Here is a 25901-nt window from a genome sequence, read left to right as displayed (position 1 = left end):
TGGCAGTATTTCTTTAAATTCCGCGTAGCCATTCTACTTACTAAACCATGTTTCTACCATACTGTATGTATCATTGTGTAATATTAATAGTGTAATAGTGTAAAGTGACTAAGTATACCAAAATTGATTAATTGAGCTATTGACATGCATTAGAAGTCTCCTGCTGGCATCTTTTTAATTAATTCATTTTTTAATTCAGTTTGATTCTAATTTAATTGATATTTGATTGTATTTGCTGTGTGAATTGAATGCAGTGTAAATATATACAGTATATATGCTGTTTATGTGACAATCAAGGTATGACACATGTTCTACGGTACAGTATGTCCCATTTAATCTCATACTGTAGTTAGGGATGTGCCTAATACAGGTGTTTTCTGCCTTATCTTAAGGCTTTTGCCTGACAAATGTAATTCATAACAAAATGCATGGTATGCTTTTAAATTACACAATTGTGTGCAATAAAAAATAGGTTCGTTTCACAGTCCCTTGATCCTGCATAACATTAAATTTTGAAATCCCAACACCAATGGTATAAGGCAATGAAACTAGGCGCAATCAATTAGTACAGTACATTTGCACTTTCCTCAGTTTTTTGCAATCTACTGTATATGTACTGGTGTTAGGATTTTGAGGTTTTGACATCAGATTGGAGAAAGATACACCTGGTTATCACAGGGCACATTACAAGAATTAAAAGTGGTTGGGAGATGACAGGCAAAACAGCACCAAACCATGTACAGTACATAAAAAAGCATAATTATGTTTGTACTAAAATATCAAGAAAACTACTTAAAACTTATAGAGGTATCTAAACTTATAGAGGTATCTATATTTGGCAAAGCATTGGTTGATTACTGTTACCTAAAGCATTTCTGACTTCTAGAAATTACCAAAAGTATTTTAGTTACCAGAGCATTTCCAAGTTACATTCATTTTTATTATTGTGATTTTATTCCGTGTCTGGTGTTCATGTACAGTATAGTACAGTACAGTATTGTATGTATGCATAGAATTGATACAATGTGAATTTAAGAACTGCCAAAATAGTTTATAAAAGCTTTATTGTATACTTATTCTTCTTTCTTTACTTTGTATTAAATACAATGTAGAGGAACCGTGCATAACTATATAAATCATATTTTCAAATACTATTGCATTTAAGCTAAGATCTTAAATTAAAAGTTGCCTTTCAGACCACACTGCTCTGTCTGCAACTATGTTACTTATTGATCTTTTCAGACCCTTTCCTAAAGGACTAAAGTGATTCTCATGAAAACATGCTTGGTAGTTTCTTGGTAGAATAGCATCCCTGACTGAGTTCTTGATGCCTTAGCAAATCTGTTCATGCCTAGAACACGAGGAAAGATAATGACATGCCAATAACTTCTAACATGTATTCCTCTTTGACAGGAACCATATTCTGTTGGGAATTTACAAATCCTTTTGACTGCAGATAATGACTACACAGACCACAACATGCAGAGAATAAAACCTTTGAAAATCATTTTGGTAAAAAACAATGATGCGGTAGGTTGCTTGTTTTTATTTACAGTACGGAGATCATAACACAAGCAAAGAACTGTATCATCAGTCATTCATCTTCTTTCTAATACTTGAGGACATTAAGCAGAGAATGCAGAAATTATGCTTCAAGAAAACAGTGACTACTTGTAAGATTATGGTCATAAAACATCAATTTCAAATTTTGCTTCCTGTTCTTACTGACAGGATTTGATATGCATTTGTCTCCGATGAACAATAAAGCCTTTCATCTCAGTATTCTCATGCTTGTCCAAGGATAATGTTTTTCTGTGGTGTTTGAAAAAAAATAATTTTCTATTTGTAGGTTTATTTTTTAAATTGTATGATGTTTCAGATATTTTTGTCCTTAATTTCTGTCATTTTCACAATTAATACAATGGCTATCAAAAGTACAGTATTCACCTCCTTGGACTTTTTCACATTTTATTGTGTTACAATATGGAATCATAGTGTATTTAATTGGTATTTGTTGCCATTGGTCAACACAATACGGTACATTCTATAATGTCAGAGTGAAAATACAATTCTACAGATCCTCCTACAGTATATTAATTATAAATATAAAACAGAAAATACTGTAAATGATTGCATAAGCATTCAGCCTCCTTGAGTTAAATTTGGGAGATACAGCTTTGGGAGAAATTGCAGCTGTGAGTCTGTACCAGATTTGCACATCTGGACATTGCATTTTTTGCACTTTTCTTCTTTTCCAAATTGCTCAAACTCCCTTAAGTTGTATAGAGACCATTTGCGAATAGCAATTTTCAACTTTTGACACAGATTCTCATTTAGATTGAGGTTCAGGCTTTCACTGAGGCACTTAATGCGCCACTGTAGGACTTTTTTTGTTTTTAAACCACTCTTGTGTGGCTTTGGCTGTATGTTTTGGGTTATTGTCCTGCTAGAAGATGAATCTTCTCTTACATCCCTGTTGCAGACTACAGCAAGTTTTCTCCAGTATTCCTCTGTACTTTGCTGCATCCATTTTGCTTTGTATCTTGATGACGTGTGATGTTACACTTGCACCAAACACAGAGCTTAGTGTTGAAGCCAAATAGGTCAACTGTGGTCTTATCAGACCATAGAACCTTCTTCCACTTGGTCTCAGAATGTCCCACATGCCTTCTAGTAAATTTCAGTCAAGATCTGACGTGCATTTTTTTCAACAACAGTTTTCATTTTGCCACTCTGCCATGAAGCCGAGATTTGTGTTTCACCTGGCCTGTTGATGCCATAGACAGTACAGTACATCAATTGCATTATCCTATGTCAGCCGTGGAAGACTGTAATTTCTTTAGAGATCTCATTGGCCTCTTGGTGTTCTATTAATGCTCTTCTCACCTGGATACTCAGTTTTTGATGATGCCCCATTTTGCACAGATTCATTGCTGTGACATATTTTCTCAATTTCTTTAGATAATGGACTTTACTCAACTTTATTACTTTTACTGTGCTTTGGGGGATATTAAATTCCTTGAAAATTGTCTTATACCCTTCCCCTGATTAGTGCTTTTACATAACTCTATCTTGGATTTGTTATTAATGTTCCTTTGTCTTCATAATGTAGTTTTTATTGGGAGCTGTGCTCATCAACTGTGGGACCTCCCAGAGATAATGTAGATGTATTTAACCTGAACCCAGGTGAAACACATTAATTTCAAACAAGTGGACACCATTCAATGAATGATTTGAATTCTAAAGACAATTGGTTGCACCATAGCCTATTTTTAGCCTATTTACAGTATGTGTTTCATAGCAATACTTATGCAATTGTTGTTTTTTTATATTTCTAATTAATTACGGAGGATCTTAGAGTTTTGTTTTCACTTTGACATTATAGAGTGTTATGTGTTGATAAATGGCAAAAAATTCCAATTATTTACATTAGGATTCCATATTGTACCACAATAAAATGTGACAGAGTCCAAGGTGGGTAAATACTTTTCATAGCCACTATACAGTGTATTAGCACATTCTGACATATTTACAAATATTAAATATATTGTCTTCCATTTGTATAAGCTCTACAGGGACTTTCTCTGTCCGTACCAAACTCTCTTTTTTACGCTAATAAAGCTAAACCAGACCTTTCTGAGGATAATACATGGGCAGCATTATAACCTTTAGAAAGGTTATCATGTTACTTACTTCCTTTGAAGTGTTAAGTCTGCTAAATAAAAACTCACATGTTATTATTCCATTCAAACCCATAGGAAATGGTGTATAAATTACTGAAGCAACCCTGAAATGATATATTCATTCAGGCTTTTGATGTGGCAGTATTTATGAGTGATGAGCTTTTCTGGGATCCTTTCATATGTAAATCAGAATAATTTATAAAAAAAAGAGAGTGTGAGAAAAAAGCCCTGCTCAACACATAAGACATTTTGAGAAACTCTGAAATACAAAATAAAAATAAACACAATCTCTTCATTAGTAAAGCCCACACTGAATCCTTAAACTTAAACAAATTTTGCAAACACTGTGATGCCTGATTTCATTATTAATTAGCCATTGTTATGTCTTTCAGCAGATCCACCGTGCTAATGAGTTGCATTTCTGAAGGCTCAGTTCTGAGCTTTTTATACACAAAGGGCATTTTCTCTTTTTTTAAAACATAAGAATATTTCTGAGTAGGTTTAGGTTTATTAGCATACCAATTGTGGCATTTTGTGTGCATTCAAGGTGTACATTTTTATTAAGGCTATAACTTCACCCAAATTGTATTGTTATGGGCATTTACTTTAACAGAAATTCTAATAGTAATTTGTTTAATTAACATTAACAGACTTTACTTGACTGTACATTCCTTATTTCTGAGATTTTGGTGTCTGTGTCTCTGTAGTTTGTGTTTGTGTCTTTGTAGAGTAAATACTGAGTGTATACACCAGAGTTAAGTTAGTTCAGTATGCATGCTTTAAAAGCAAAACTTCTTCAGTGTTTTCCCAGGGGGGAAGAAGATGCCTTTCTCTGATCATCATACAAACAAGATCAGCTTCAAAAGCTTTTGAAGTATCAAGCTATGCACCCATAATTTTCCACATTCAGTACAAAGTTCACTAGTAATATTCATGTATTTATTTGTATTTACTGTACATTGTATGAATTAGGATGATATTCGTAATCCTAGTGCTTTTTCAGTGTGAACATTTGGGTGAAATATGAACATTATAAGCCAAAGAGATAAAAAATATCAATGTGTAATGCAGGTGACTGTTTCTGTTTTATTGGGAACTATAATAAAGAAAAATAATGTAAACATAATGTAGTTCAGTACAATATTTCATTTATGGCAGTATGACCAACAGGCCATGCATACAAAAAAGTAGAGCTAAATTCCATGCTGAAAAGTAGAATAAAGAAAAATAACACAATAAATAACAAAATAACTTGTTTTCTCCAAGTGTGTGGGGAGAATGAGGGTGAGAGCAATAAGGTGAGGCGAAGTGGTACAGTAGGTAATGAGGACAAAAGAAAGAACATGAGAATGGGCACTGGAGGAGAGAAGGGAATATCTGGGAAGCAAATTCTAGGAAAAGTGTATGTGAAAATTAGATAAAGAACAAACCTACAGTCAATAGAAAACTGCTGTTGCCACAACCATGACCATATAGTCATTACAAGCATTTCCAAATTTAGTTTTGACAGTTTTGGGAAACAGAAAAATGAACACTCTTATGTGTTCATATGTAAAAATGAAATGCAATTTTGATTGTGACATATTACAATAAGTGTCACCGACACTCAGAAAATCTTCTAAAAGAATATTCAGGATTAATTACAAAAGAATATCATCATGTATGGCAATAACTGTATTTTAAAAGGCCAAATTAAGATAACTTATATTATCCAAGCAAGAAGTTGCTTCAAAACACATCTTGAAGAAAGCTATGACACATGCCTGCTATATACAGCATTTTAAAGATCATGTGTTCATATAGACTTTTTATTTGTGCTCACAGTCAGGGATTATTTGTGACAGGAGTCATACACTTTCAAGCTACCACTTTCATGCATTATAGCACACAATAAGGAGCAATAAGTGTAAATTGAGTAAAGGAAAAAATCAATAATAACTGAACTAACATGTTATGCAATCTGTTACTATAAATTGTCATAGCATTACAAAAAAGGGTCAATGATTGAACAGTTGTCTTCCAATCACATTAACTTTGTTTTGAAATCCAATTTTTAGGTCCTTAATGTATTTCTTTTTGGATATCTTTCCTTATTATGGGAAAACATAGACACTGTGGCACAGTAGACATCCATTTAAGAGAAGCAGTTCCCAAGATAAACCATGTTTCCACAGAATATTTCATAATTAAAGAACATTATGAAATCCAGACTAAGAATAAAACTGGATACTTAAGCCATATGTACCCGATACAAAGTGTATTGTCTGTCGTTTGGACTGGTGTATCATCCAGAAACGTGATATGCAGAAATTATATTTATGATATTCCAGAAAGCATTTAGAATTATAACATCATCATAACTGCTAAAGCAAATTAAATGTGATTGATCCAGTACCATAGTTATAAAAAGTATAGGTTTTTGAAGCAGTAATTGGATCATATTTTTATTTTTTAAAAGTAGCTATTTCTATTTGATATTCTGGCTTTAATTAATATTGTATGTATATATTACTGTATATAACAGTCTTCTTTAATCAACAAATTTACATTGTTGTATTTATCTATAGATACTGAAGATTTCATTTACAGTACTTGTTATCTGGATTGTTCTTAAATACCACCTATCGTCAGGCTACTGTGTATAGAGGAAACAAATATCAATATTTAAGGGATGTTTAATATTTATATTTCCTTTTAATTTCAGGAGGCCTTCATTCACGTTTTGTTAAAAAAAGATGTGACATGGTCTCCTGTTTGATTGAAAATCCTTATTGTATAATGGCTGTTCTTGTAAAACAAAGAAGAGAAGCCAAAATTTCAATACTCTATTGCCACCAAAGGGAGGAGGACTATGCCACTTTAATGTAACCCTCTCATACGTTTTCTGACTGCTGTATTATATACAGTACAACTGTTATACGGTTTTGGACAGCTTATTGGACGTATACATAACTTGAAAAATATCTTACATTTGTGAAAGATACTTGATGACATCCTCATGGAAGAAAACAAATGCACCTGACATATTTTAACTTGACATAAATGTAACTCTGGTTATGAATCATTGTGTTTTGAGGCTCAAGACTTCTGTAAGCTTCCTGAATAATAGAATTTTTAAAGACACATAAAAACAAACACATTCCACATTCCACATTGTTCTCATATTAAACCAACATGGTTAGTACGGACTTGATCGACAATGCTTGTTGTACTTCATTTCCACTGTGGGCAGAATCTAGTGGGTGGTATGTAACTCAAGATAAGACACATTGATATCAAATACCAAGATAACTTGAGATTACAGGAGATTTTCAGCAGTGACAGCTGTGATAAAAGTAATTACTGAGGAGATCACAAGTGACAAAATGTTCTGGAATAAAATGCTAAAATATGATTTTCTCATTGCTGGTAACAAAAAATGTATAGAGGGAAAAAAAGCAATACAGATTATCAGGCATCAAATCTTCTCAATTTCTTTTCTCACAGTAAAAAGAGATATTGCATGATAGTCATCCTGACAGGAGTTAGTAATAAATATTCTCTATCCTGACAGCTCATTCTCAGATACAATACTGCTCATTACACTACAAGGAAAGTTTCTTCTAACCTAAGTTACCTTCTTCTGCACTAGTTCACTTCCTCAAGGACAACCTTCAAAGACTTTACATTACTCACATCACAATAGGTTCAGGAGGATATAAAATCCCCATATGAAGTAAAATCTGAGGATGGGATGAGATAACTAGACATGGCTCATCTCAAAGTTCAAGGATTTCACCTGTCCCTAATGCAGTAAATGCACCTAAAAATATTAAGTAGATGGTATAATAGATGTCACTTTGAGACTGTAAGGACAAATTGAAGAAACTTTTATTTTAATTTAAACTCAAAGATAGGTGAAGAATTAAGTGTTATAAGATAAGCAGGAAAGAGGGGAATACTTCCAAGATACAAATGATTATTTGCACGCATCCCAGACAAGACCATATACTGTATGCTCAAATGTAGTGTAACAATCACCATATTTTCAACAGACGCTCAGGAATTGCTCCAGAATATACAACTTGCATTCTACAATTACACTTTACATTCTGCTTAAAGCTGCTATTTGACTGGCTTCTTCTGTGACAAAGAACATGATAATAGGGACTAGCCTTTAAAGTTGTCAAATATCAATCCAATTGAAAGGCCTTCATGGAGGATGAGCCCCATTCCAGCAGAATTCCATGAACTCCTCCACAGACATTCACTGCCTTCAGAGACTAATTAAGCAAGAAACCATCAGATGGTTTCCGATGGTCAGACTGCTTCTTAAACAAATTAGGCTCAAGTTTAATTTTAGTTTCCCTTTCAGATAACAAAACCAATTTTAACAGCTAGTGCATGAATTATTTAAAAATAAAGCACACAGTATGTCAATATGATACCACATGTCAAAAAACAACAATTGGGAAACGTATTATACTGTAGCTCAGTCACACTCTAAATTTCCTTCTGTATCATATAGCTTAGATATTAATTATCTACTTAACAAGGTGATAAAACACAAGGTAAACCAACTTTTGAAGTGAGTTTGATAAAAGAAGCAGCCATACTGTTACCATACTATGCTATGTACTGTATGTTGCCCTGTGGCAGACAGGGTCCCATCCTAGTGATCAAAACTAAATCTCTGGGCCAGCATTTCCTATTTAGACAAATGCATTAATTTGTGTTTTTTTAGTTTGGCTACTCACATGTATTCTATTTGTACTTTGTAACACCCCGAGGAGCAGGGTAAATAGAGATATCACTAATATAATGTTAAATGAAAAAGAAATATTGAGGGCCAGCTTGAATGCCTTAACACAACTGTGGAAAGAGTAAACTGATGGGATCAGACACTTCTGGAGGAAAACACCAGATTCAAGTATTTAATTACAGGACCTTAAGGAAATGATTCTGTCTGGAAAACAGATCTTTTTGGAGGGGGAACTAGAAAACACACTAAGACTGCCTGAGCAAAACGATTTGGCTGTAGCAAAAACCTTGGACAGATATAAAGTAGATAAAAAAGGGAAATAAGTTATTTTTTGCACTTGCAATTGTGACTTCATAGACACAATAGTGTTTCTGATGGTAAATCATGCTTCCAAAAAGATGCCCAAGAAAATACATCCAGGACCCTAGGGTGTTACAGGTTCTAATCAATAGACTCTAAACCTGCCTTTAGTTGTTTAGTTAAGGCCAATGCACAAAGGTAAGGTACAAAGCAATACACATTGCCAATCAGAATAAAAAACTCTTCTTTTTTGTCTGTAATTGTACCATACACACACCACTGCCTGCCCCACCCATAAAATTTCCACTGTGTCCCAGACAATGCTAAGACTTTTGTGAAGTGAACCAATCATGAACTGGGTCATTAGACTTACTAACTAATTTGACTATTCCCTCAAGAGCTCAGGTTACCAAGCAAGAAAAGCTTATAAAATAATTTCCTGCTCACACTCTGTCTTTAGTCGTATTACAGTTCTTCCCATTATGTTTACCATGACTCTTTGTTTTGAGCAGCAGTACAATTCAGAAGTCTCCTCTGAGATGTAGCATCTTATTAGCATTCACAATTCCAGCATAAGCAGGACAATGTTTAGATGTTGTTATTTTACTCCGCTTTAACTGACTAGATGCAAGATTCATTCCATCTCCTCCTGTTGTGGTCATACAGTAGATTCACTGAACTCTAGTCTCCAGTTCAGTCGATATGTTGTCTTTAAAATTCACAAAACTGCTAAGTATCACTGAGTTGTAAATCAACACTGTCAATAAAGTATATGAATAAATGGGCATAATTCAGATAAAGCATTCAAGTACAGTAAGTGAGCTTGGAAAGATGTATGTAGTTTATTTTTAACTTTTTTTGAGGGATGGAACATAAAATTGTAGATCCTTAGGCTTGAAAAGAACATACATTTTAAATTGCTTGTGTTTTTATACTTAAATACTGTTTTAATGTTTTTCCAAATTATTTTTATTTTCATATAAATATTAATGCATTCATCCTTCAAGCCCAAGGTGTCCTCTGAAGGATTCCTCACAAAGTAGTGTCGGTCCAAACGTATTTTAAATAGACATTTACATTTATAAATTCTAGCTTTGTCAAGTGAAATGATCATTTCTAATGTTCTCTTAACCTGTCAACAATAAACTGGTTTTGGAAACCAATTACACTGTGGGCATCACATGTGAATTAAAAGAACAATTCATATAATCTTGCCTCAAACTAACATTAAATCTCAGCAACCCAGAGAGAGAACAAAGCACATGTTGTGGGTTTCTGTGAATCAACATGGCTCAACCCTGCCTCAAGAGATGATGAAGCAGCATAATCTCCACACCCATCAAATAAAGCTTTTTTTTTTCAAAATAATTTTGTCCACTGCAGACTGATGCACATCTATCAAGCCAGCCTGACCTCCTGCTGTCAAAAATGAAATGTGGCCTACGATAATTAAATGTTTAAGATGCAAAGAAATGTAGTTGTAAGTTTAGAAATTTCATTTCAAAATCCACTTAATCCATTTAAAATAAGCAATTCAGTTTACTATTACACTTATTATACTACTTTAATGGCAATTGATTTCTGCAAAATAAACTAAATATGACTAATAATTTGCTAAATTCAGTCCAATATTTTAAAGATTAACACATTCCTGGTAGTTATAAAGTCTTGCACTCAACTATACCAAAAAAAAAATAATATCTGTCCATACCATTTCGTTAAAAATGATAGAGTACGCAAGTGGGACCATCAGCATGTGTATGGCAATGGAAAAAACACTTATACTAGGTGGTGCTGAACCCATCACTGTGTACTGTACCAGGAATGTAGTCTCATAGTAACAGGAGTACATACAGTAATGACACCTCAGGATAAAGCCTGTATCTGTTTTTATATATTTACAACCAGGTAGATAATGATACTCTCTCAGTGCTGAGAGAATTTGCTGATCCCTATAGCCTGTCAACTGTTACTGTTCACTGTCTGAGGTTCCAAAGCTGCAAACAGTGAGCAGTTGTTATAAGCATGAAAAAAAGTTGTTGTAAGCTTTTTTGACTATCCCAGGCCAGGTTGGTCGTGTATACTTGTCAAGGTGACTACTGAGATTGTGCAGGAAGGAAGTATCTTGCTAAACAAGCATCCTTGGGAGCACTGTTAGTAAATGTCTGCAAAGGAAGTTGAAACAGCAGGGACTGCGGTTTCAGCAGGGCCTGGACAAGCCAAAGGGCCTTACTTGGACTTCTCCATAAAAAAATTTCATTTGCTTTTAGAAGCAGCAGTATGGAGTAGGATTCAGAGCTTTTGGGCTATAATGGGATGGTTGTGGGTTCAAATCCTAACTAAGGTATAATTCTTATATTACTATTGTGCTGTGGGCCAAGTCTATTTATGGGTTCATGCCATTGTACTGCAATCTTCTAAAGTGACTATGTTGTGGTTTCATGGCGTTGCTACTCATAGATTAATGCTTTTTTGGGAACACGCTCTGACTTGCATATTACTGGCAAATGACATTGTAAGCTCCTGGTGGAACTACTGTATGTCATAAAGCATTGTGCCATACCTGGATATATTGTCTTCATCTGGGATGGTGGAGACTGGATCATCGGTTCTGGGTTTCTGATTCAGTAGCCTGTTAGAGCAGTGAATCTCTCTCCTGTGAACCTTACGGTATATTTTGAATAAACAGGAATAGCATTACCATTTCTGAATGTGTGAAAAGCTGCCATCTCAACATGTTGCAGCTAATATTCTCAGAAACATGCTCATGCCAGCAGTTTTCAGTATCATTTGCTTTTTGATTCAGTTATGAATCAGGATAGGGCTAGCTCTCAGTAGTTATCATAATGCCTCTCGTAGCAGCTGTTAAGATCTCATCTGTATACTCTACAAATTTTTATTAATTGTATTGATACATTGTAGTGTTTTTCATCTCAAAGGATTTCTCAGCTCTTCACATATAGGGAGGAAGCCACCATTTAAGTGCAACTCTCACCTGATTGGCACATACTGTAGAGGATTTGTGTATAATGTAAAAAGTCATTCTGCACAAGCAGTTACATAACATAGCTGTTCAGGCAGAAAAGTGACTAATTTCTTCAATGGAATTAAGGAGGAACTTTAGCAAGGCCTGATTGTACAAGTTCAGAGTTATATTTAACCAGGACCATAGGGTTAACTATATTCATGAACAGTGCCATGAGATTTTAATAACCAACTCATCAGGGCCTTAGCTTATCAGTTCATCTAAAGGATTAAACCTACTACAGTTCTTGACATTTTGGTCCAGAGGGGAGAGTGCTACTGTACATACTTGTCTACCAAGTTATATTGGAAAACTTGTTAGTCTCTAAGCCCTAAGTCTCTAAGATCTCATGACAGCAGGCTTCAAGATGGTCATGCTGCTGTCAATTCAGATAGATGGACAAATAAATTCACCATTTTCTAAGCACTTTATCCAACACAGTGTCACAGGGGAGCCAATCCCAGAAAGCAATGGGTGCAAGGCAGGGTACGCCCGGGACTAGTCCATCTCAGGGCACACAAAGATATAAAAATACACACACTCACACCAGGGCCAAATTTCCTAGAAGCCAATTAACCTATCACAATGTCTTTGGAGTGTGAGAAGAAACAAGAGCACCAAGCAAAACCCCTTGCAAACATATATACTTCAAGAAGAAAGCACACCAGATCCAGAATTCAACCCAGACCCCCAGTGCTTCGAGGCAGCAATGCTAACCACTGCACTATCTGCAATATACAGATAGTATAAAGGAGACTGTAAGACTTCACTTCATAATATTAAACTGACATTCTCATTTTATAATAGATTCATTTTATAAAAGGACAATATTAATGTCAATTAAACTTGAATATCTGTGTCTAAAACTAATGAAGTTAATATTGCAAATTATCCTGACCTGAAAAACTCATATTCATTATCATTCCTGAGACATCTTAAGAAAACAATCCAAATCATTACAATTACTGTGCATCTAGTAATTACAATAAAAAATATATTTTAAAAAGATAATTGATATTTTATTAAAAACAAAAGTCATGACTACATATGTATTCAAACCCTTTGCAGTGAAAAAGCAAAAATAATGCAGATGCACCAAATCACATTAATAAGCCACACAATCAGCTGAATGGCCTCTGTGTGCAGAAATAGTGATTCACATGATTTCAGAACAAATACACCCATCTCTGTAAGGTCCCTCAGTCAGGTAGTAAATTTCAAGTGAAGATTCAAGCATGACCAAGGTGCTTTCGAAAGAGATTAGACATAAAGTTGTATAAAGACACAGATCAGGAAAAGGGTACAAAACGTCTCAAATACTGTACATCTCTTTAAGCATTGTGAAATCAATCATTAAGAAAATAAAGTTTTCAGGACACTGCATAGATTGGTCTGTCCCTCCAAACATAGAGGAAACTGTTTAGAAATGGCAGCATAAGGTGACGTTACAGTGGCTAGGATGGAAGATAATGTCCATGAGTCAAGAATCAAGAATATCAAAAGGGACTTCAATGGAACTGAATAAAAAACATCTCAAATCCTGCATGGAGTTTACAACAAAACACTTACTGACACTGTATGCAAAAGCAAAAGGTGTTTTGGTCAGACAAGATAAAATTGGTACTTCATGAATAAGAATATAAAAAGGGATATCCTACTGAACATCTGTGGAACGTCTTGAGAACTGAAGTTCATAACCAATCCCCAAGCAAACTCAGAGAGATCGAGCAAAGCTGCTAAGATTGGACAAAATGTGCAGAAAGCTCAGTACAAAGTTGGTAAAAACTTACCCAAAGTAAGGTGTAATTGCTGTCAATGGTGCTTCAGCCAAATATTCTCATGTTCTCGTGTCTGCAAACTTATGCAATCAATGTATTTAACATTTTTCTCTTCAATTTTTGGTGAAAATTATTTAAAACCTATCTTACCATTAGAAGACTTTGATCATTCAGGTTTGGAATATTAGGTTTAAAAATGTATATACCTTATATTTCCATTTAAAATTGGGATACCATTTGAATGATTTTGCAAAAGTACTGTATATGAATTATACATATATTTTTATACCTCTGTGGAAAAAACAACACAAGGTATTTTATGTCCATAATTCCACAAAGTGAGTAGATGATATATCAAGAGGTCTGTATTCTGCAGGATTTTGCTCCAAATAATGTTGTCTTACCTTGCTGCCAAGTAAAAATTGGTCTCACATGAAGCAAAAAATGCAAGACGAGAAGAAACAAAAACATACACAAAAAGTATTATGTGTGATTTGTGATTGTTTTCAAAATCCATCTAAGCTTTAATTTATTTTAAATTCATTCACATTTGAACTCTGATGTCATTGTTCCTCCTCTTGAATGCACAACAGGAGATAGAGGATGAAACAGCACTGGGTATCAGGGATTATTCTATCCAAAGGGAAGGTACTGTAGGTGATGACATCTTATAGGAATGATTGGTAGGTTACATAACAAGATAAGTTATTAAAACTCTAATATCATACATAAAAAATACTTTTAGTGTCTGCAAGTGTAAGCATACTGTGTACATTATTTACTGTACAAACAAGAGATGTAGTTGACCAGAGAAACTCTGATCTATTTCTCTGGTCAATTTCACCAGCATAATCCTTTCATGTGTTCTTTTAGTTAATGGAGCAAACCAAAAAGGTTTATGTTTAGGAAGTGGATATCTGAGGCTTTTCTGAAAATGCAACATCCAGCATCTTGGGATTACAATGCAACTGAACTGTGTAATAAGAAATCCACAAGAAAAAAAAGCATGATTGATTATCATCTTTATTATCACTTCACATTTTGCTATTATTACTACTATTAATGCTTTGGTTTACTCGGTATGGCATGCAATACATGAACTCACACACAGACAGATACATTTTTCAGGTTAGTTCTCAGATGGTGAAGAAATGCAAATTGTGGTTTAAGCCAGGCCTTTGTGGTTGTGGTTAATTCTCTGAAGGTCACAATGCATCACAATATAATGAGGATATGCAGGAGCAAGAATGCCAATATAGGGGATAATACAAAGGTTAAGCTTGTTAGTGCATTGAACAAAATGAACTTAAATCATAATCTGTGGGGAATTTATTTTTGTCTTTTCAATGGCAGGGATAATAAGTCAAGCTTAAAGAATACAGATAAAAGCATTGACTTTTACAAAAATCCCACAATATAATAAAAAATGTTTGTGATTCCCAAGAGTAAAAAATATTTTTCCTCCAAAATCTTTTCTTTTTCACACTTGCTGCATGACACATTTCCATGATAACCCTAATGCAATGAAATGTAAGACTGACGTTCAATGCCACAAAAGCCTTATACTGTAGTTAGCAGCTGTTGTTGTACTGGACAAGATGGCTGAACCGATGCTTTAGGTGATTAATGATTACTTTACTTTGTATTTATTCTTTCGTCGAAAGTAATCTGACAAAAACCTGTTTTCAGATGACTGGAAGGATATGTCACGGTGTGTATTGTACTGCATATGTCTCTGGGTTTGGAAAGTACTTTACTCAGTGGCTCCATGCTCGTATAACATAGCTGTATAAATGGGGACGAGCATTGCTTGGGGTTATCTCTGAGATGGACTGGTGTTCCATATGGTGGGGGGTGAGTGGAGTCTGATACACTCTTGTCCATTTTATGCCATGGAAAAAAACTATAAGTGTTGACCTAATGAGCTTATGTGGCTAATATATGGAAATTACCTGTAATGTTATATGAGCTTGATCCAAGAAAATGTACAACCAGTTTTTTTGACCAAGTTAGTGCAATCAACACAAATCTGCAGAATGGAATAACTGTGTATTTCTAACATCTACTAATATTTCAATTGCAATATTTTGACAATTTGGATGTCATGTTGTGATAAAACTACTCATCAGGCAGGCTGTACTAAATTCTGTAATACAAATAGGTGTTGCTCCTAAACACAGTGCTAAGAAATCCCAATCATCAGCATCTTAATGTCTGACAGGACAGCTCATTTGGAATGATTGCATATTCAGTTGATGTGGAACTGACGTGTACTGAAGTTTCACATCCCAAGAATGACAATCAGCAGCAACCATGAAGACCAAACCTGCACCAGTGCCTGTTATACTCCAATAATTTTAAATGTTTTCATATCACATTTGATTTTAATAGTGAGGATTTTTTATTGTTCTGTTTAATGGCTTAACTTTTTTCTTTCACTTTGATTTTCCCTCAGTTGTGTCCCGTGATCTTGAATGCCAAACAAGTAGACACAAAATGCATTATGATGAGAAATGCATTATGAATTATGTATTGTGATCAATATCACCAATATCACACTGTAAAAAAAAGCATATTTTCATCAATTATGGCCAGTACTGTCCGTCCCTGTTAGTGCTGGGTTTTCTCAGAAAAATTCTATGCCACAGAAAAGTGATTAACGTTATAATGTTCCACAATACAACTGTAGAATTCAAACATGTACAAGAATTCTGGCTGTGTTAATACTGTCAGGCCAGGATACGAACAGAAGAACAATCAAGGTCAAGAACCGACCCCTCAGTTTATCAGAACCTGTTTGTAATGATTCTACATAGAATATAGGTGATTTTGAAAGATCCCAGTGTGCCTACTTTTGAAATATGACTTGGTAATCTGTTATTACCAGTCATGTGCAAAAAATGTTTCCTAGTACCTGTAGTACAGTACTATATGTCTGCTTTTAAAATATCTTTAAAACATTCAGCCAGTCTATTTTATCCCATACATATTTTAAAGGCTTTCTCTATTCATAGTTAAAATACTTTATGTAAACACACGTCTGTACTTTTCAATCATTAAGACCTTTTCTGTTTTTTTATCTATTGATATTTTGTAGAAACAGTCGAGTTTGAGTGCAAACTGTACTTTCTTTATTAACTAAAATAATTAATAAATAAACAGCAAAAGTCAAACTTCCAGTAAATAGTTTGCATTCTAGTGATTTATTATGGTTTTTGAACACTGTTCAAATGTTATGTCAGAAGTAAACCATTTTAAGAGTTCACCTGTCTCCAGCCTTGTTATTATATTACTATGCTACACTACTCTATCTCTATAAATAAAGAACATGAAAAGAAATGTTTGCACAACACCAGCTGAAAAAGATCACATTCGTTAATACCATGTTATTATTCTGTAAGTGCACTGTAGCCAAGGCACAGCACTTAAATTCAAATTAAGTTTATATTCTGAATACATAAAGTATTGCATATACAAAGTGCACGTAATGTATAGTATTAGTTGCATGGATTTGCAGAAATCATTTGCAGTTCATGCTGACACATTTCACCGTGCCGTGCTCTCTCTAGCATGTTCCATGAGGAAAATCACACTGTGCTACAGTATAATGAATGTTAAGACAATCACATACACAAATGCTTTTTTTACTGTGCAAGGTAAGAAAATCTATCAAATAACTACTCCTACTTCATTCATTTGATAGACAAAAGCATGAGTGTGTTTGTGGGTAACACCCTTCTTATCTGCATTAATCTCTGTTAATATGCAATGGTAAACCCTACAATTAGAGAGATGCTGAAGGACTGTGCCATCTGTTCTTTTGTCCTGGCAGCCTAAGAGGGGGGATGACATTCACAAGGTGGAAGGCAGCAATGCTAACCATTCAGTGACAGCGGGACAGCTGAAGAACCTCCTTTACATTCCAGTGTCAGGATGCTTTTAGGGAGAGCCATGTTTGAAAGTTCAAACACTTAAAATTATTTAAAAAAAACAAAGGGTAACAATCTATAAGCCAGATGCTAATGTATATTTTTTTCTGTATGACACTTGCAAGGAACTTTCTCTAAGCTCTCAAAACAGCTGTGGCCACCAAATTTCCTTTTTCTTTTGTCAGATTCAACACCTTATCAGGAGATCAGCGCTCTGCCTTGACCTTGAAGCAGAAGCTACAGCAAAAAGAGGTTTTTTTATGAGGAATCACTTATTAAAGGGGGTGTAACCTTTAAGCAGGGAAATAAATAGCCTTAAGGTTAGTACTAAACTCAAATGAAATCTTGTTTGAGAATGTCAAACAGCACCAATAATGGAGTATAAAGCGTTAACACATCCCAGTAAAAAAGCCACACCAAATGGCTGGTTTGCAAGTAAAGGCTTAAAAGGCCATTATTATTTTTCTAAGTAAAACAGCCTTTATTAAATGGCAAAGTTGAGTCAAGCTGACAAATGAAAGCAATTTGGATTCTCTGCACCATTCTGAATTTAGCATGTTTTCGAGATCCTCATTGAAAAAGCTGTACCCATGCAAAATACAAGTAGGAAAAAGTGTATATAAAGACACCGTTGTTTATTGTCACTGCTGGTGCTCTTACTGCTGCAGTCTCTGAAGAACAGTAACAGCTTCAAGAAACTGGCATTTTCCTTTTTGAATCCCTCCCCCAAAAAAGGCATGGAAACAGAAAACGTGAGATACAGTTCTTTTTATTGATAAGTGATTCTACTGAGAAACCATCCAACCTTAAAATAGAAGAAAAGGAGACTGCAATTCCTTAGATCAGCACGTCCTCGGTGACAGCTTCACGTGTAGCTCACTTCCGTTCCCTTCAGAGTCAGAATGTTCAATAATTCATGTCTCCAGCTCCAATGTCATAATGCAGCCATTGAATTTGTGTTGCAAAGGAGGGTATTGATTAGAAAGTGGGCAGGGTGGGTGAGTACATTAAGGGTAAATGAGAGGGCCAGTCTCATGCCATGAGAGCTTAGGTTCGGACATGGGGGAGGATCAAATTCAGCTGGCCCACACTAATGAAGCATTAGTGGCTAATGGATGGTGGGACAGGACTGAGTTCAAATGGTAATGGCTTTGGCAGCAGAAGGATAGAGGAGTAGGAGGAGAGTAGTAAAGGAGAAAGGGGGGAGTGTGTTGGGGAGGGGGCAGGGTGGAGGTGGGACCAAGAAAGAGCATTCATTTGCTCACAAGGCAAGGTACTGTATGATACAATCAAAGCTGGCTCAAATACTGTAGCATACAGTACATCACTTCACCCTCTTACTGAGATCCACTGGAACTAGAATGTTGGGAAGAAACAAAATGACCACATCTCATCTTGATTCTGTCTCTTCCCTGTTTAACTACAATATGTGTGCAGTATACTTAATTGATACAGATTATGATTGTGTTCTTTTCTTCTCTGTCCAGCAACTCATATGTCTCCAATGGACAGCATCATCTTCTACCTAAATTTACTATTCACATAAGGACAAATAATTAACTATATGCATTAAAGCATTTGGATAAGCTTTTATTTCCTCTTTCTGCTACTGATTTTATTAAAGAATGTCTTGCAAGATGTGACAGACTATTTATAATGGCTGCTTTGCTATTCTGTATCATAACATGCTTTAAAATACTTTAAAACATGCAATCTTCTTCACAAAGAGGTTGCATAAATGCCTGGAATTTACCATTTTGAAATGCTAGTTTATAGCAATAATATCTCCTATCTGCTAACACAAAGACTTATGGGATATCTGTTACATTTGTATGCTGAGCCATAAAAATGCATTATTTAGTTGTACAACAGACTTTTAAGATGCCACAACCTAGCTGAAACAATTGTTTGATTAGAATTAACAATAAACTCATGCCATAATACAAGACTCAAAAGTAGCACAGCACAAATTGAGCAACAATTGGATACAGTGCTAATTAATTTATTGCTACAAGGGAATTACACAGATTCCTTTTAATCAAGAAGTAAGGCGCAACCATACTAGAGGACACTGATCTGCAGGTACAGATAAAATAATCAATAAAATGAAGGCAGCGGAAATCCCCAGGTAATCTAACATCCGACTCACCCTGACAAACTCTGCTCTACAGCAACTATATCCTAGACAAGTACCTTCCGATTACCACAGCTGAAAATGAGTGTGATAGCACTGGCGTCAGCACCTTTCAATTTTGGAGTTGTGGGAAATAATAGCTCCAATTCTGGTTCTTGAGAAAGGGCACTTCTTGAATAAGGCTTTAGAGTCAGAGACCACACAAAGGGATATGCAAGACGCTTAGATCAATAAAAAGATAACACGCTTTATCTAAGGCAGGCATTCAATCTTTTCCTTACCCCCTTTCAAATATCTTGCTTTAAAATGTATGAGTTTGTATGTCTTGCATGAGTTGCTCAGAATGCTCTCACAAGGAATACATTTCAAATTTGTCATTATTGCATTGAGAAAAGGATTACAGAGAGATTCTAGGCAACTAGTAAATAAGTTCTCTTCCTAAAAGTTATCACTATACATGTACCAGGACCAATAGAGAATAAGTAGGCATGCAGGACGCACAAATAGAAAGGTAAAAAAAAATGTTCACATATTTTTCTTTTGTGAGACAACTGTAAAGTGTTATATTTTCATTTTGTCACACAAAGTTCTTCCTATTTGAAAATGATTAAGGATTTTGTTGTTGCTTTTTCATGTGTTAATAGGATTTTAATTAAAAATAAACTTTAGAGATTTTTGCTCACATTAAATTGCTAGAAATGGTGGTTACAAACTATTTGGTAGGGATAGTTTGGTATGGTCTGTTTATTTTATAAGTATTGACAAGGTGGTTGGGTGTTTTCTTTCTATTCAGACACAACATTTTGTTGTCTATTTATTAAATTAAGGATGCTTTGTGCATTTCATAAATTTTGAATCACAAATCATTTTATGTTTTCTTTGATTTGGCATGTTATATTTTTACTGGATTTGGAATTGCTGATCATTTGTTTTTCACATCGTAGCTCGACATGAACCTGGCAGCCACACACAGTAGACAATGAATGAATCCCAGCAGCAACCATATCACCCTGCAACTCACAACTGACACCCCACTGAAGCTAAGGTATGAGCCTGGTCAGTACCTAGATGGGATACCTCCTGGGAAAAAACTAAGGTTGCTGCTGGTAGACATGTTAGTGGGGCCTGCAGAGGGCACTCACCCTGAGGTCTATGTGGGTCCTAATGCACCAGTATAGTGACAAGGACACTGTACTGTAAAAAAGGTGCCGCCCTTTGGATGAGGTGTTAAATCAAGGTACTAACCCTCTATGCTCATTAAAAATCCCAGGGTGTTTCTCAAAAAGAGTAGGGGTGTAATGCTAGCATCTTGGCCAAATTTTGGCCTTTACCAATCATGTCCTCCTAATAATCCCCATCTATGAATTGGCTACATCACTCTGTTCCCTTCCCCACTGATAGCTGATGTGTGGTGAGAGTACTGGTGCACTATGGCTGCTGTTGCATCATCCAGGTGCTTTGAGTGGAGTGTCCAGAAAAGCACTATATAAGTGTAAGCAATTGTTATTAATTATAATGAAGAAATGTAGACTGACCCTCCCACCTTGGAAGTGTATATCTTGTAAGGCTTTACAACCAACACAGCGCTGTACTTGAGGTTCAGTGCCATCTAGAAGAGATATATTTCCTTCACCAACAGCACTACAATCCTGCAAGCACCTGGGAAGCTGCAAGGGTTGCTGTGCTGCCATGAGAGCCATGGTCAATTAATCCCACATCACCCTTAGTGGCACTCAGCCAATTGCATGCTACCACTTGGGGAACCCTGTTCTCAGTCAGCTAGTCACATGTCCCAGGCCCCAGGCCCCAGGCAAGCTATTCAGCCTGTACTTCAGCAAAAAATTCTATCAGCTGAGACACTCAGGAGGCCCATTTTGGGCACATTATACCCAAGCCAGACCAGCAAGGCAGAAAAGCTTTGAAGATGTATCACTTCCATTCAAATAAAAAAATAAAGCATGCTATGATTCAACAAGAATGAAACTTGCACCAGCTATCATACTATGCTAACAGTTTTAGAGCTGATTGATCTGTCCTCATGAAATACAGTGCCTTGATCTGATAAATTTTACTTTACAATTGCTGTAGCTACAGTAGAGTATATATTCAGTATACGATCCTGTAAAGATTGACAGGACTTGTCAGTTACAATACTTTACCTTTAAAAACCCTTAAATTTCTGCTGAGAATTTAGGCTGAGATGACAGAGAGCAAAAGAAAGAAAAACATAACCAATGTCAACTTATGTGCAAAAGAATTTCAGTGGAAACCAAATGTTTTGCCAGGCCATCTAACAGCTATCCCATAGTTTTCCAGTTAAAACCGGTTGCTTCTTGTTGCAGCTTTTGAAAATCAAGCACTTGAGAGAATTCGGCTGTTGCAAATATGTGCCGGTGGTACCAGTGTGAGCTTCGTGTGTGCAGTTTTCACTGTTACATTAAAGCATACAACAGCACTTCAGGTAGAGCCAATTTTGCTTCTGACTGTACCCTACAGAGTTCAAATGACATGTGGAGCTCATTAAAATTTACAGAATTGCTTACTGAGGCAAACTCACTTGATCTGCTTGAAAGTGTTGTCTGCTGTACAATAGAGCTCTTGTTTGGTGCTTTTATCTGGTAAAAAAAAATAAATAAATAAAATATAGACAGATTTGGGTCATAGAAGAAAGAGAATTTTTTCAGACACTAAGAAAAAATGAGATGCATTTTTCTGGAGTTTTTTGAAGAATAAAAGAACAGGGGAAACAAATGTGGTATGAATTCTACCCAGAAACAAACAAAAATAACTTAATTGTACCATTTTAAAGTTTTAGATGACCTTTGCCACAATATACATGTATCACATTTAATCAATTGTCTTGTTTCTCTGATACTTTGATAGGTGCCAAGTTAATTATACTTATACTTATACTTAATTTGCTTAATTTCATAAACATTTTTTTTCTGTTTAGGTGCCATATTGTCAATTAGCCTCTGTCTTCCAATTGACCATTTTGCTGAAATTCATATCATAAAACACACATCATTAATCCGCTGGTACATCACCTTGGTCACTTTCTGCCCTGCCACCATCACTTTTAACAGTGAAACCTTCCAAATCTAACAGGTCGGTTTTACATTTCAAGCCTCACTTTGCTTTTGCACACGAGTCGCAAACTCTGCATATCATTTTGCGCTTTTTAATTGAAAATTGTAATTCGTATGAAGTGCTTTCATTATTTTTCTTACTTGTTGTACATTTTATTACTGAATACTACAATGTACAGTGATTTCATTATAAATTTGCAAAAAGGTCATCCTCTAATTTATTTACCGTATATTTTCAAGTGTATGATCTATTTGTTTTTTAAATTATTTTAATAATATTGTTTATTTTTTTCCATTCATCATTATTTTATTTCTCTCCTTTTATCTGAAAGGTGATTTTTCCTTTTTTTCTGCCTCAGAAGCTACTGTAACTTCTGCTGCTATATTCTCCCTTACTGTCTACTTCTCTTTATGATTAGCACACATACTGTACCTGTTAAGCATTAAATGACAATCAACTCTGGTGAGCCTGCAATTCTGCTCTCCTGTCCCTTCTCCAGGGCAAAAAAGAGTGGATTGCTGCAATATCATGAATAGTAATTCTCTTTCTTTCACGCAAGAAAGGATCACTTGTGACTTTTAGAAGATTCTGGTTACCTAAAGACTCGAGGAACCAAACGTAACCATGTTACTTAAGATGGGGGGTAGGTGCAGATAGCCCTTTGCACTGAAAAACTATGATACAGTACATGTGAAACCATAGATGAGTTTAGGCCAGTCCTCAACTTGTGACACATGAGGGATGTTCTGATCTTTAGCCACAGATGTACTGTACCCAAAGGGAGGAGAGACAAAATAGAACATTTTGAAACTTGACTTTTCTGTGATTTGAAGAAAAAGATATAACAAAGAATTAGGGCATGACTGTAGATTAACACACTGCATACCTCAAGGGCTGAATTGAAATGGAGTCTAATTGTAACCACTATCAGTTTGGTTAGAAAACTCATATATTTTACAGTAAAGGTATGTCTGCAAAATATAGAATTCAAAACACTTAATTAATTATGTAAAGTAGGAAGTATGTACAGAACAATGTTGTAGGTGACTTTCCAAGGCTTTTAAATTAATTTTCTTTCAGTGTTTTGGACTACAAAAGCTTTTTACGCAATGTTAAAGAACTGATATATACATTTATATCCAAGAAGCTGGATATATACAGTACAAGCAAGAATCACATTCAAGTTTTGCTTCGATGATTAGATATGTTCTTTCATTTTTTCATCTGGAATTATTTCTGACAATCTCAGAAATTAATCTATCGTTTTTATGGTATGTCTCTGACTTGTGATACTGTAATGCTTTGGCAGCTAAAATAAACACAATTAGCTAACCTAGGTTAATATGTCAATTAATTAGAGCTATATTAAAATGGTTTTGGTTAGTATCTTGTTATTAAACAAAAGACATGATATTAATCTCATTTTATTTTTTCCCAGTTTAGAATCATCTAACCAAGCACAGCTACTGTATGACCCTTGCATGCTTTTCTTTGATCATCCACTCTTTCAGTTGCCTGCCTGTAGTGTTTGCACGAATGCATGCATAATCCAATTCATGGTGCAGTGGATCCCTTGCTGGCAACACTGCAATTGTGTAGGAAACCCAGCACGTTGGGGTCTGTGGTGGTTACCCATTACTTGATAGTGCTGGAACAATCATTCCCAGCCACATGGGGCATCATCGTTTAAACAAACTAAAAAGAGTATACAGTATGTCACTTGGTACTGGCTCCCTGTGGATTTCAGAAAAGTATTGTAAATACTGCTCACCTTTAAGGGTTTGAACAGCTTGGCTCCTGACTACACTAGTGAACTTGTAACTCCCTATACTCCTATACCCTGTTTGCACCCTTTGGGCTCTGGCTTTCTTTCAGTTTCTTGTAGAAGGCTCAGAACACTTGGAAACCAGACTTTCAGTTATGATGGTGCAGGACTGCCTATATCAGGTTTTGAAAGTCAGTTAGCACCCTAAAAATCCTGTATTTAAATGTACTTTCTGCTTTAGCTTTATATATTAATATGATTTAATACTTTAATATTAATTTACTATTTTAATTTGTATGAACCTTTATCTCTTTTCTTTCATTACTTTATTGTACAGCTCCATGAGATGATGTACTATGAAAACTACATTACAGTATAAAATATGGTGTTTTTAAATGTGTCTAATAACAAGGCAATACATAGATCACAGAACTCAACTTGGGCAATTAACTCTCTTTACTTGCTGCACCTCTGACAACAGTCTGAGAAAAGTACAATTTATACAATTTCTAACATTTTTCAGAAGTCAAATGATCCCAAAACAGAATGCAAACTGGACGTTCTAAAATTAAAAAAATCACCTACAAATATTGTATTAAGGTTAACAAACAAGGTATCACACAGTCAAACATTTTTAATAATAAAATTGAAATTTGAACATAATATTGTGAACCAATATTATGTTGAACCAATATTCGCCTGCTTTCTTAAATATAACTACACTCTTTTCCACAACAGTGTATTTTTCATTTTCAGAACAAAACATATATCCACCACTTGTTATCTAGAGGGCTGTTTAAACATTACAGTTCCCCTATGGAGTACTCTAACTTCATATTGATTTAGCCTAGACAATAAAAATATTTAAATGTCTTCACCGTTTTTCATGACAGCCTCATACTATAAATAAAAATAAATCAATTAACATATGACTAAATCATATCAACAACACAATACAGATACTGTTTAAAAGCAGTGGAATGCATTGGTGTTTGTTTAGAGGTCATTTTGGCCTAGATCCTGTCAGTCCAGTGTGCCAGCAGTTTAGACAGCTTCACTTCTAGCCATTAATCCCTTTATAAAGAAATTCAATCATTCATTACATCATTAATGTCAAATGTACATTCACTACTAAAACTCTGATCTAATGCTCAATATAATTCTTTATGATTCTTTCGGATTGCCTTCTATAATTCATTTTATGTCTCTGATGAAATAAAGTCCCATTCATACAGTATTTGCAGGAATGAAAAGATACATTTAAAGATTATAATATTGTACCTCCATAGGAGCTCAGATAAGCTACCTTACTGACTGCCATGATTTGTAACAGGACTGGCAGCTGAGGAGTTAAGTTACTGTCACTATGCCATGTCTGTTTATTTTGTGTACATTTCTTTACACCTAAGAAAGATTTTCTATTTTGCAGCAAGAAAACATTCAACAAATTAAATAA

The 25901-nt window shown here is 35.1% G+C and overlaps 1 protein-coding gene across 10 annotated transcripts in view; it reads right to left on the bottom strand.

Annotated features, from left to right (window-relative positions):
• LOC102683535 (poly(rC)-binding protein 3) overlaps window positions 1–25901 on the bottom strand; it is a 371030-nt gene that overhangs the window by 311425 nt on the left and 33704 nt on the right. Inside the window, exon 2 of one of the 10 annotated variants that reach the window (XM_069195016.1) lies at window positions 22148–22205. The exons of the other annotated variants lie outside the window; for them this stretch is intronic. The gene's annotated coding sequence lies outside the window, so the exon portion shown is untranslated. The remainder of the gene's footprint in view (window positions 1–22147; window positions 22206–25901) is intronic. 10 annotated transcript variants of the gene reach the window in all.

This window comes from Lepisosteus oculatus, chromosome 10 (assembly GCF_040954835.1).
Source record: "Lepisosteus oculatus isolate fLepOcu1 chromosome 10, fLepOcu1.hap2, whole genome shotgun sequence".
Classification (NCBI taxonomy): domain Eukaryota; kingdom Metazoa; phylum Chordata; class Actinopteri; order Semionotiformes; family Lepisosteidae; genus Lepisosteus; species Lepisosteus oculatus.
Note: the sequence above shows the minus strand (reverse complement) of the source record. Positions and strands in the feature narration are given on the sequence as shown.